At 39.3% G+C, this 13,831-nt stretch overlaps 1 non-coding gene across 1 annotated transcript; it reads right to left on the reverse strand.

Annotated features, from left to right (window-relative positions):
- Positions 1 to 13,278: 13,278 nt before the first annotated feature.
- trnas-uga lies at positions 13,279 to 13,360 on the reverse strand. The gene has a single exon. It is a non-coding gene; the product is annotated as a tRNA-Ser (tRNA).
- Between the last annotated feature and the right edge of the window lie 471 nt (positions 13,361 to 13,831).

Here is a 13,831-nt window from a genome sequence, read left to right on the forward strand (position 1 = left end):
AGCCGAATGCATAACAGAAACAGAGCAGTCCAGCTCCTGACATATGTCTGTATTAGTATGCTAAAGCAGCTCATTTCATTCCCTTCTTCAGACAGTGTCCACACAAACAGTTTTTGATTAAAAAAAAACATGATAACACATGACACAATACATTTTCAGACTGATTCTGTTTGATAATGGTTATATTGAAAACTGCTTTGGCAGAAAGACTAATTGAAATTCAACAGATTTCTACTGACAGTCAGTCCAATTTGAACATTCAGACCATATCAAATCACAAATATATTGCCTTCTCCGGTTCTGAAACACATTTAACTGTCAGGAGCTCTACATGATCCGTGTGACAATTTGAAAATCACGTATTTTTTAGAGTATACGTAAATATTTGCCAGTGGTTTACAGTTTGTATCTGTATTTGTGTGTGTGTTTGTGTGTGCAGCTGACACAGTAACCGAGTGGACAAAATGTAGGCCAATATCTTCCCGAGTGTCCTCCTCACTCTCACTGTCACTCTCTCTGGAACTGACAAAGTAAAGAGCATTATGATAAATGTTAATGGTTACTGATCAAACATTGATATGCAAGTGCTAATATCTAAAGTGTTTGCTTTAAATTATTATTATGAATTAGATGTTTTACTTTCATGTCAATTGGTTTCTATAATTCTTGGATTTACTACACAAATATGGCTACCATCCAGTACGATCCCCCTTTGATTTTATGACACAAATCATTGGAAAACCAAATGCGTTTCCAATGAAAGTAGCTATTACTAGTTCCAAAAGTCAGCATCTTGACGTCATGAACTCATTTGCATATTGCCGACATCATCACATGTACATAAAGCTTAGTGGTTGTGTGGGTTGCAGCAAGGGAGACTGCCTGCATACATACATACGGCTTAAGAAAAGAGGATGAGGCCCCCATCCTGTTAGCTGAAGAGCAGCAAACTGAGATCACTGAGCAACATTAGGAATAAATTAGTGTCATATATTTCAATACATTTCTTGCTTTTTCTTTTATGGTTTGAATAAGTTATCAAATGTGGCACTCCTAGGGTCTGACAAAAAACGGAAAGCGATCCCATTGTCTTGGCAGCAGTCTTCACAATAAATAGACTTTGAAACGATAGATTAGTTTTCCTCAAAGATTGGAGGCTGGGTGCAAAGCTACTCTAACTGAACATGCAATAACTACACGTGTTGAAAATAAAAAATGAGACATGGTTTAGCAAACAATTAATAAAGCTACAAAGCCACAGTATGTCACATTTTTAGACAGAAGAAAGAGGAAGAATGACATGCAATAAGGTCACCACCCTTAACCCCTGAGCCACCACCACCTATGAAAACTCCTTATTAATTGTGATGTGTTTTCAACCAAGGTCTGATGCCAAGGTTATAAGTGCAACGACACTGCTGTCTTTCAACAGTGCGAGTGACTCACCTTTACATGGTGAATGAAAATGTTTCAATCACTGCAACAAAAGCATCTGAACGCTTATAATTTCTTGACAAACTAAAAGTCTGCTAACAATTGGATCTCAAGGTGAGCTATCAGCAGCATTACCAAACAATGAATGCTGCTGCTTACAAGCCTCTGTATGCTGTGTCTTTAAGGCCCTGGGAAGTAAAAACATGCTTTAGCGTAAGGGAAAGACTTAACTAATCACAAACATGTTATAGCTACCTTTCACGCGTACAAAGGATAAAGTATTGTTATACTCAAAAGATAGATTTTTGGTCTAGAACGTAACAGTGATAAAGCGCAATGAAGTTTATAAAACGCTGCAGTTGCTACTGTCATTATATCAGATCTTGTTCTCGCTTAGTCTTTTTCTTGATGCTCCTATCGTGCACCCAAACAAGTGAAACTGCATAACAAGACACAAATTAATATGCACTCACACACATCACCACCATCTGGGGCCCTCGGAGATTGCTCTGTTTTCCACCTCCCAGTGTCAGAACAGCTGTAACTTATAAATAAGATGGAAGATAATGTAGACAACAGAGGGTGCTTTTGTGAAAACTAAACAGATGAATATATCACAGAGAATTAAAAGATTTGAAATTGGGCCTTTGAGTGTCAACCTAATATATGTGGCTCATTAGTTTAAGTGAACTGCAGGTCTGAGTCATGTTCATCATTTTAAAATTAGATTTTGTCTTAATGCTAAACTAAGCTAATTTCTGCTGTCTATAGCTTTATTTTGACAAAACAGATATGAAGTTGGTAATGATTGAGCCCAAACAAAAAGCTTTGTCACTACTTCTTTATGTTAAACTAAGCAATTAAGCAAACTTTCATAAAATAGTTTGACTCAATAAAAGTCTGTGAAGGAGGTTGGGAAGTAAAAAAAACTGACAAAATATCTTTCTAGCAGAAATTAAAGGTGGGGTAGGTAATTTTGGAGAAACCAGCTTGAGTGCGCTAGAATTTGAAAATACACAGCCGGAAAAAATCTGCCACTTCCTTACAGAGCCCCTCCTCCAACACACACGAACGTGCACATGACCAATGAGGGCACGAGATAAGTTTGTGCACAGATGGAAGGCTGACAGGCAGGTAAGCCATCCAGTTATTTTAGCCGGGCCGGCTAAAATGATTGGTCGTGCTTTTTACAGTATTACGGCTTCCACAGATTAATTTCTTTTATGGATTTTTTGGTCACAGCACTTAAGATATTCATTGCTATCGGGATGTTAAGAGCATTCCATGGAATATAACAAAAAGTGTATCTCGAGCCGGTTTCTCAAACTTACCTACCCCACCTTTAAGCTTACAAGAAGTTAATTGCATTTATGAAAACCTTTTTAAAGAATCTTATCTTCCATTTCTGTGAATTTCCACTTTTGTGTGCATTATTCTTAAATGTTTTAACAGTTTATGTTTTAGTTGTAGTGGTTCCCAGCAAGACACATTGCATGGCACTTACTGTGTGTGAGGAAATTGAGAACAAATTGGTACTCATTTAGTGTTTATTAATAATCTATCAACAACAACACGTCAGTACACAGTGAATGTTTGGTATCAACCTGTACTGTCGAGTCAGTTAAAGCACATTGTGTAATATGGAGATTTTCCCAGACAACCCCTTGAAACACGTGAGCCTATTTTAATCATATTTAATCATGTCAATCACACCAGATAAACTGTGTGAGACCCAAATAATATATGTCTCCATCCAGCAGGAATTAGGTCTGTGTGTCGCCCTACTACAAAGCCCACTGGGGAGAAAGGTCCATGCTTACTTCTTATTTTGTATCCAGATTTATATTTTGATTTAAAGTCTGAGGAGGTGAACTTTTCTTAAGATGGGATGAGTTTGGTTGAACGTGTCCCAAATGCAGTAGAGTTCAATCATTTTGTCTCCTTAGTGCAAAAGTGCTGATTTTCTGATTTAATAAGTAAAATAAGACATACAGTAGGTTAAATAAGTAATGTTTGTTGGAAAGTTATGTCTTTCTTAAGTCAGTTCATTATTATTTTTATATTTTTTATATTCTAAAACAAAAAATGTGATTGTGTGAATATGAACTTGCATTTACTACATTAGCTGCTTTATTCACACTTCAGCAGTAGTGGCAAGTTCTTGAGATGCTAAGTTAGTTAGTTACATCCAATCACACTTTAAACGTAATACTTTACTTTTCCAATCTCTTTCTTAAAGTGTTTCCATCATTGAGTATCTTTAATTTGGCAGTTATAGGCATATGAACGGATCTCAAAGGGCAATGTTGGTTTCTTATGTGTCATCAGTGCAAAAGGGCTCTTTATTCAATTTTTACAGATAAATGAAGAATGCTTACATTTTAAGTATCATTACGTTATTTCTGTGCATTTTCTCCAAGTATTTGCTTTGGTTGATAAAATCACAAGATTGGCAACAAATTGAAGCTACACAGAAACAGACCTGGTTTTGAAACTTATATTCTCAGTAGCAAGTCTAAGACCCAATTTCCCCCCAACACCCTTAACTTGCTTAGCTCTGCCCTATTTAAATTAACTTTCCACCTGTGCACTGTTTCTTACAAATGACACACTTGCAGGCACGGCCAATTTCACAGGCATGAATCCTCTTTGATGTTCAGATTCTCCACACGTTTTTATCAAAGAGCAGAGACTTCTCTGCCAAATGTTATCGTACAACCATTTGCTTCTTTATAAAGTAAGAGGTCAGTGACTTGACGTAAGTGTCTCTGATTGAGATCCTTGTTTATTCTTTGCTTGGAAGGTTTTGCTGCAAGGTTTGTTACTTTGTGTTAATGCATTTCAAAATACACAGTGAAAGTTGTCTGGTCATGGACAAAACCAACGGGCTGCTTGAGTGCTGCTTGGACCGAGATGTGAGGATGTACTTTGACATTTTAGCTTTTATCTTTTTATCTTTGACGTCACTTTAATGTTTTTTTACGAAATAACATATAATTTAATCTGAAATAAATGTAACTCAAGCATTCTACACAATAGTAAACAAAGTGCCCCTCTGAGGCTTTGCTTCAAAAGCTTTCACACATACCACTGAAGAGAATTGATTAGATGGCCTACTTCTTCTACCTCTGCTCGACTCTGGTAAGTACTGTCGGTGAAGCCTGAGGTCATAAGGGATGTGAGACTGTGCCATCTTCTCTCTCGTACAGCCGATATCCTTGACTATAAAACCCAACAGGCACTAAAATGTGTCTGGCCCTAAATAATCTTGATTGACATGGCCTTTACAGCTCTAACAGAAAATCTAGGTGAGAATGACCAATGAAATCGCTGGAGACGCTCCGTTTGTGGAACTGATTGGATGAGGAGGGATCTCAAATCCTGTTAGTTTCCCTTGAAATTGAGACCTGTCATGGTTATTAATCTGAAGTGTGTGTGCTCTCAAATTATGCTTAATTTGCCAGCTACTTTACAAGAGGTAACTATTGACACCATTTCTTTAAAGGAAAAAGTCCTAAAACCCGGACATGAGCATAATTGCCCTTCTGGGTTCCTAATATGAAATCAATGTTTTTTTTTTAATAGGATTGTGATTAGACGTGTTTAACACAAGCGTACAGAAAGCCTACTTATTAACGTTATCAGAGAAAATATAATATAAAAATAAATAATACAAATGACGAAGGGTAAGAAATATAATTGGTGTATGCCTGAATAACAGCTCTTTACTGATAATTGCATTTCCACTTCAATAATCATAAAAGTGGTGTTCATTTGGGAAGATTATTTTTGATGAACAACATGATACAATAATTCTGTGTTTCCAATAGAGCTTATTTTCTGCAAAAATCGGAAATACAATGGACGAATCAGGCGGGGTCGTTTCAGGACAAACTGATATGAAATGTATGGCAGTGGGTGCGGGGAGTTGGCCAGAAGATGTGTGTTTTGAAAATGTCAATGTAATTCTTAAGGAAAGTGGGGCTTGTACTGATTATACTGTGAACCATCACTCTAGCTCATTACACATATATCATTGAGCTATTACATGCTTGCCTATGCAGTCCAGTTCACATACTGCACACACACACACACAAATACATGCACAATTGTACATACAACCCATAGCTTTTATCAATCTAAGCTAATTGATGGAAATATTCAAGAGTCTGGGAGGAAAAGGTTGTGATAGGGAAGCCCTGATTCATCGACCCATTGTGTTCGCTGTGTGTCGGTACACCAACAGCAGGTCAGTGGTCTACACAGTACATGAAACAGGCTTTAAAGGAGCTCTAGGGGTGATTAACAGCTACTCAGGCCATGAAGCTGCATATGTTACAAGATTGACACACTTCATAACAGGATGCAGTAAGAGAGTTCCCTGTAGAGACCTGTTATTAGAGATTCGGCCGTATTTCCATCCCCATTATTCTCCACCATGGCTTGAAGGACAGCGTGATGAACAGATGGAGGCTGTCAGTCAAGCAGAGGCGTTGAGTTCAAGCCTCATGACAGTGAGCAGTTGCCCTGCTGAAGGCACTGAACTCCCATCTGTACAAGCAGTGCGGTTCGGTTTTTGACCCTTGACCATCAACTCCCATTTGGAGAAGGGCGAGAAAAAAGACCACCATTAATCAATAGGAAAAATATCAAGGACCTAATATATATAGGTGTAACGATTTCATGATTCAATGACAAACATCCAATATAATTGATACAGGGTGAAAAATGTTTTCGAACCTCTGTATCGCCATTTCCTTTAGTGCACTCGCTTCTGCAGAGCCCAATTGGTTATTATTTAAATTGTCAAATTATATATCAATTGATTTTTGTGGGTTGATATGAACATAACTAAAAGTGTTAAATAGACATATAATATCGTCTCATATCAATGTCCCTCTGGTGAATCAAATCAAATTGAAATCGTATGATGGTAGAATTCACTGATATTGACGTCTCTGATATTGGCGAATATCGTTATTGTGATATTACTGATTTACACACTTACTTTTAATAATAATAATAATAATTCCTTATATTTATTATAGCGCTTTTTCCATGACCCAAAGCGCTTTACAGATACACATTACACATACATACATGTAACGGTCATGTACTGTGGACAATACCAACAGGAGCAAATTCAGGTGAAGTGTCTTGCCCAAGGACACAACGGCTTTACAGACGCAGCGGCGGCGGAGGCGGGTTTCGCCCCCTTGATCTGATGATCAATGCACAGCCCACTGCGCCACACCGCCCATCTTCACACCTCAAAGTCATCAAGGCGCTTTACAAGTACACATTAATATCATACATGTACTGTGGACAATACCCACAGGAGCAAATTCGGGTGAAGTGTCTTGCCCAAGGACACAACGGCCTGACGCAGTGGCGGCGGGAGCGGGTTTCGAACTGGAGTTCCCCAACGCTCCCTTGATCTGATGATCAAACGCACAGCCCGCTGCGCCACTCCGCCAAAAAGAAGTGATTTAGACACAAATGGGTAGAAGCCTGCGAGCTAGTTCAGGCAGTCTAGACGCCAAACTCAAACTATATCCTGCTTCTAATAAACATAACCACGAAACGCGTGAGTTGTATGACCGAATTAACATTAGCATTCAAACAGGTAACAAGTGAATATCAATTAACCCATAAATATTAATTTCTTGACTTGATGCTTAGTACAAACAGTCAGCAGTGCCATAGCAACAGACAAACTTCTTGACAAGCCCAGTCTCTATTGATGAGAGCATCATTATAGGCCACTATCAAATAACTGCATTCTCTTCAGGCAGACTTTGTGTCCACGGCTCTGTCATAATTTCATTTGCCAGATGGCCAGTGTCTACACTCAGCCAAAGCAGTGGTGGTGACTCACGGGCGTATGACACAGGAGTCAAACAGTCAAAGCCTTCTGATGCTGATGATGATGATGTTCTCAGACTGACATCACTAGCAGGGAGCCATCTAAATAATCAAGTTCCTTATATCACAGTATTGGCCCTCAACATGGAATATATGACGGTGTTAGTGATGGGTGGACAGGGAGGCTCGTGATGAGCAGGTGGCAGAGGAATTTCTCATTAAACATGCCTTCAACTTTTCATACCGGCAGTACTTACCTAAAGTGGAAACCAATGCATGTCCCATAGTAACTTCAATTATCACAGCAGAGGTCTGAGGTCAGGGAGGGACAGCCATACGTGTCTCAACTGGTTATTTTTGCATTCAAAACTTGAGAAGCCATTATGAAAACAACTAACTTTGATGGAAATCAGTTTGGGCAATGTGGTGGTTCAAAGCTGCAAAATGTATTCCTCAGCTACTCGGCAGCAGAACATATTAGCATAATGTTGTTTTGGTGGACTTGTTTGCAAATAATTGCGGAGCAACATTAGCCTTTATTTTATGTTTCTGGACCGCTTGTAAATGTACAGTCCAATACGTACTCCTCCTGCTAACTCTGTTTTAATCTTCACAACCTCCAGAGGGAAATGACTGTCTCTTTATCTGCTAAAGACTCTACAATGTTCCCCATCAAGTTGCTGCAGCGAGGGGCACTGATGTAAAGTGGGTTTATCAGAGATAAAAATAAATAAAAGAGTTGCCTTACATTAACCCTAAAAATGGAAATAGGCAGATAAAAGTGGAGTTTGCAGGCCGGAAAAATAAAACAATAAGCTCAAAGATAATAAAGTGAAGGACACTGCACCCCGGAGTAGTGATTATTCTCTGTGGATTCGTCATTACCCGAAACCCCTTCCACACATGTAGCTTTCCCTATTTCTTTCACCCTCTCTTATGTGCCAGGCCCTGCAGAACATGACTGATGACTAAGGGCTTGTGTCAAATCCTGTGATGTTAATTATATGCTTTGAGGGTAGCAAAGCCAAACACACTTGCATACAAATTATAATACAATCTTGTTTCTTTTGCATATGGATGGCAGATGTATGCATATGCATACACAGTATCTGATATGGTCTCATTTTCCCTCAACGGTTATGTATCCTCAAATATGCAATGAATCATTGAAAATTGTCAAATGTCTGTTGTATAAACACAGTACAAGAAAGGGGATAAAAGCCCACCTGGGATTGAATTGTTGTGCTTTTTTAGTTTAAGTGAATCTTTTCCTGATGCAGGCTTGTTTTTTTTTACAAACTATCTTTAAATTGTTTTAGAAAACATGCCCTATATGAGTCAAGGACATTTATGAATAACAGAGATGGCAAAAATTGGCCATAAATAACATCACATCTGTGAATGACTAAAGGAAAAGAATAGAGAAAAGTGGAAAAAAAGGAGGAGAGGGAAATGTGCAGGTGAGCAGCTGACTGATTAAAATCTCTTGTGGTCAGGGTGAGGAAGAGCAGATGCGTGGGGGTCGAACACACAAGCAGACACGGCCAGGTGTAAAAACTGCAAAATGTATTCATTTCTCATGGCAGGTGGAGGAGAGTCTTGTTGACTGGGCTGGTAAAGTGTCAGACATCCAGGAGTTTGACCCACATTCAGTGTCCAAACAACACACAGGTGCTCCTACTGTTCCAATCTCACTTTTCTTCGTCCCTTTGTGTTCATTATGTCCTTTATCAAAATCCGCCTGATGTGTAAGAAGAGGGATGACTAATGAAAATGACTCCTCTGCCACAGTTAAAGCAGCGAGGTGCCTGGAAAAACGCTGACACTGCTTTAAAAGTCAGCCATTTTAAATATGGAACATTCTGCTCTGGGGATATTTTGTTCCATGTAAGAAAAATAAGCTTTAATTAAATAAAAATAAGCAGATGTGGTGGAGCAATGGATGGTTTGCTCAATTTGTATTAAGCCTTTCTTTCTACCAGCTTCAAATATAATTAGAATTAGCAAACCTTTATGTGAACAAGGCGACCTGTTTGAACTCCAGAACACCCAAAGGCTTTATTGTAACTTGTTCTGACACAGGTGACCTTGGTGCATGAGGAGATCAGACCACATGCTGTTCACATTTTAAGGCAATGGTGTCCTTGTGTGTGTCCACTGAAAAAGCTTGTTTCCAGAGCTGCTCTACTGGTACCTGTGTGTACCTCAAACTCTAATATTAATGTAACCTGACATGCACGTGGCATCCCACATTTTTCTATGACCTCACACAAAACAAAGACTTGCTTTATACCTGCAGTCACGTTCCAGCTGTCTGTCCATCAACAACTATTGCTTTCCTCCACATATTTAACATGTAACACTAATGTGTGAATGATTAATATGCATAATGACTCATTCATTGATTGAACCTAAAACTATTTCTGAGGCAAACAGTCGACGACCAACTACTAAGGACTGCAGTTAGTTTGTTTAATTAGTTTTCCAAATATCACTATTTGTCTCTTTAAGACGTTGTTATCTAAGTCTGGTCAATTTCAGTCTATGTACAGCAGAATAGTTGATCAAATATTTTCTACACATCTTTATTGTGCTTTGCTGCTGTATTGAGATTACACAATAAATCGTAAAACTTGTTTCTTATATTGCCTGTCTTTGAAGTTCTTCTACAGAGAGTGGAATTAAAATCGTGAACAAATTATAAAAACTTTTTAAAAGGCCAAATCACACAAGAATGTTTAACTTTAGCCGGGCAGCTAACGGCTAACATGCTAGCCAGTTAGGAACATACCAACGCTTCTAAGTCGCAATCTTTCTGTTTTATGTGTACCTGGCAAGCGGAAAACTCTGGGGCAGAGCCGGGAGGCCAATAAGGAAGTGCCACAAACTGCAGTTCATCTAATGGCCGATAGGCGATGACTGCAGAAAGGATGAATTTCCATAGACCCCCATGTTAAAATGCCCAACTTTACAGCAGAAATAAACATGTTTCTACCCCTGGATGCAATACAAATTATTCGAGATATAGTTAGATTCCACCTTCATGATTATTAATTGTTGAGTGAATTGTTTTATAACGCGACCCTTTTATTTATATTAGGTCTTAACGTTTTTGCATAAATTAGGGCGTGGCCACTTTGATGGACAGGTACGTGCCTCACTGTCAGCTAACAGCAACTTGTCCACTCTGCTAGGCTACAACGTTAGCTAGTTGTAGTTACTGTACTTGACCCTTTAGCAGTGTTCGTGGTGATTGTGCCTTTTAGGGAATGTTGTTACAAATACCAGACAATTCAAATGTCGTGCTGTGCGGTTGAATGTACTAACAGAACTTCCAAGAAGTCTAAAATGATAATATTATACATGTTAACCCCGTTAGCAGGTGTTTGTGTGCTTGTTAGCTTAGCTTGTTATATAGCTTATTAGCCAGCTAAGAACGTAACCCTTTATACATGTATATATATATACATATACAGTTTAGTTTATGATTCAGCCTTGGGTAAGACTTTTATAGTCTATGACGCCCATAATGCTAAACGGGAGCAAATGTTAAAAGGGGACCCAATTATCCCAGTGGTGGCTGCCGGAGCTAACGGAGCTGCAGGGGGGAGCTAGCCCCCTGCGGCTCCGTTAGCTTCCCGGCAGCGGAGTCTGGCGTTATAACTGGAGATCAAGGAATGCAGCGAAACGCGGACTTGGTTCGCCTGCAGCCCGCTGTAGTATTAGCTAAATAAATTATGTTGAACAAGGCTTATTAAGCTGAACATCGCCACAATTGTTCTGCTATGTATCGGTACTTATTTTATTAATTAAGAATAACAAAAAATAGCAAATTCTCTTGCAGATTGTCTCGTTTGATTATGAATGTAACGTTTATATAGTGGAACTACACTGTTTTATCAAAACCAAAGTGCCACGCAGTAACTTGGTATGCATGTATTTCATTTTAGCTTAGCATCTTAGCTTGAGCTAGCTCTGTTACTTCCAGCTCGGTGGCAGCAGGTCCCGCCTCGGCTCCGCCTCTTTACCCTTATTTGGATCAGGCTGGAGCAGGCGGGAGTTAGACTCTGACATCACTGTCGAGACGTTAGTGGCCGACTCCGCCTACTAAGGGCTTCTCAGCAACTCTGCAGAATCCTATGGGTGACGTCACTGACACTACGTCCATTTATATATACAGTCTATGGTACTTGGCCTTGTTACCCCATCAACCTATCATGTTCAAGTCATTTCATTCATTAAAGGGTTATTGAAGAGAAAGCCTCTATTTGCAAAAAGGTTTTCTAATTGTTAGCAAGCTAATGCTCAGTCAGCATGTTCTACTTCCTCTTTGATTGTCAAAAAATCTTAAAATCTGTTGATATAAATCGGTATTACATTCAGTGATTGAAATCTTTTAATGTTTCCGTGTTTTCTGCAGCATTCAGGGTTAATAAATACATTTCTTGTTCTTCATACTGAATACATCACCAGCTGTCAACACTGAATTAAAATTGTGTGGGTGGTGATACTGAAAATATATTAGCGCTCATTCTGTTTCTATGTGTCATGGTCTCTCTATGTCTCTCTATGTCTCTCTTCTCTGTGGCTTTCAATTTTAGGCATTACAAACTTACCATCCATCTGTGCACTTTCTCTGTCTGTCTGTCTGTCTGTCTGTCTGTCTGTCTGTCTGTCTGTCTGTCTGTCTGTCTGTCTGTCTGTCTGTCTGTCTGTCTGTCTGTGTTTAAATGTTCTCATTATTATAGTCATAATAATAATTATTATTATTATTCCTTGGAGTTGAGTCCTACAAATTCCAGGCAAGAGGAGAACACATTACAAAAGTACTAGTGAGAGTGAGTGTGCATAAGAAATAATATACACTTTTTTGTTTGCTTTGTACTTCTAGTAAGAATATTGACAAACAAAAGTGCAAAAATGTTCTGTCTGTTATAGGTGGTTCACCTTACATTACAACCTTAACCTTATGGACAAACCAAAGTCTAAAAACAACTTCCAACCTCAGGAAATGGTACCATCAAAAGGAGCATGTGACTGCAGGATGGAGGTCTGAAAAGGAGTTCTGTCTTGGTAGGACGCTGACATTCTAGTTTCACGATAAAGTAATTAATATAATGCTTGTAATTGCCTACAGTATTGTCTTAGGAGCAGATAGTGTATAAGTGAGGGACATCAGCTCGTGATGTGACTTTATGAAAGTATTTGATACATCAAAACACTAAATCTCACAGGGATAGCAGTACTAACACCCCCATGGCAGTGTCACTTCCTCCGTCTGCCCCATAGAGGCTGCCAGTTGAGCCCTGGCACAGCACCCGCCCTGCAGCCCGGACCACCCACTCATCTCTCTGACACTTCTGCTGGACACACACAGGCCACAGAAACTCTGATTTACTATGACTCGTACACATGCAGTACACACTATCCCATACCATATGTGCTAAAACAAACGAACACATAAACCACAATCATTAACTCTTGCTTACACACACTCACACAAATGCTTACAAGATATGTTGTTGTCTGGGTGGAAGAACAGGTAAGTGATGCAATAACATATATCTAGGGTGAGTGAATTGGATGAACTGGGCTACTGGAGTTTCAGTAATTCTTGCTAGAAGCTCAAATTGCCTTGGGCTTGCTCTGTACTCACTGATTTTAAATAAAATACAAATGTAATATAGAGAAGCTCACAACCCAGCTCTCGACAATAACCTGTATTTTTGTTAATTCCCTTTATTAAGTGTTATTTAGCTCACTCTTTTTATCCAAACAATACCTTGTACATTGTTAGGTGTCTTGCCCAAGGATCCGTCTGAGTGGTAAATAAGGGAATCAAGCCACTAAAGTAATCAAACCATGTCAACCAAATCGATCTTTGTCAAAGGCTTAGTCATAGGGTCAGACAGCAGTATGAACACCATGAAGGAATAGCAAATAGTCAATAAATAAGTTAATAGATAAACCTCTTTCAAACGCTGTGAGCAGGGTTTGAACCTGCGTGGGGAAACCCCATTGGATTTCAAGTCCAACGCCTTAACCACTCGGCCAAAAATGCGGCCATCACAGCTGTTTTTCTGTTGTCTGTCTGTTACAACCTCGTCCACTCCACTAGGGGTCTCTGCCTTTGTGTTCTACTTGCTGGCTCTTGTTTGTGTTTCAGGTGATCAACCTGAGGAGCCACACCTGGGCTGTCGACATAAAAGGCCAACACTAACCCATGCTGCCCTCTCCTTCTTCTGTTGGACACGGCCGCGTCTTTGTTTCTGCACATTTTCCCACACCCATACACGCAATCATTACTGATAACTGACTTCCATGTTTATTAGGTTTCTTTGAAGACCTTTGGTTTTGGTTATAGTAAATAAATACGCTTTTCTTACACTTAACTTGTCTGGTCTCCCATCTTTGTTGCAGCCTATGAGCCAGGCCGTAATACTGTCACACAAAGTGAGGATTTCGTTCACAAACCAAAAGATGTACAAATGCACTGGCCTGCATGAATGAAACACAAATACACATTCTTATC

Source organism: Trematomus bernacchii, unplaced genomic scaffold (genome assembly GCF_902827165.1).
Source record: "Trematomus bernacchii unplaced genomic scaffold, fTreBer1.1, whole genome shotgun sequence".
In the NCBI taxonomy this organism is placed as follows: domain Eukaryota; kingdom Metazoa; phylum Chordata; class Actinopteri; order Perciformes; family Nototheniidae; genus Trematomus; species Trematomus bernacchii.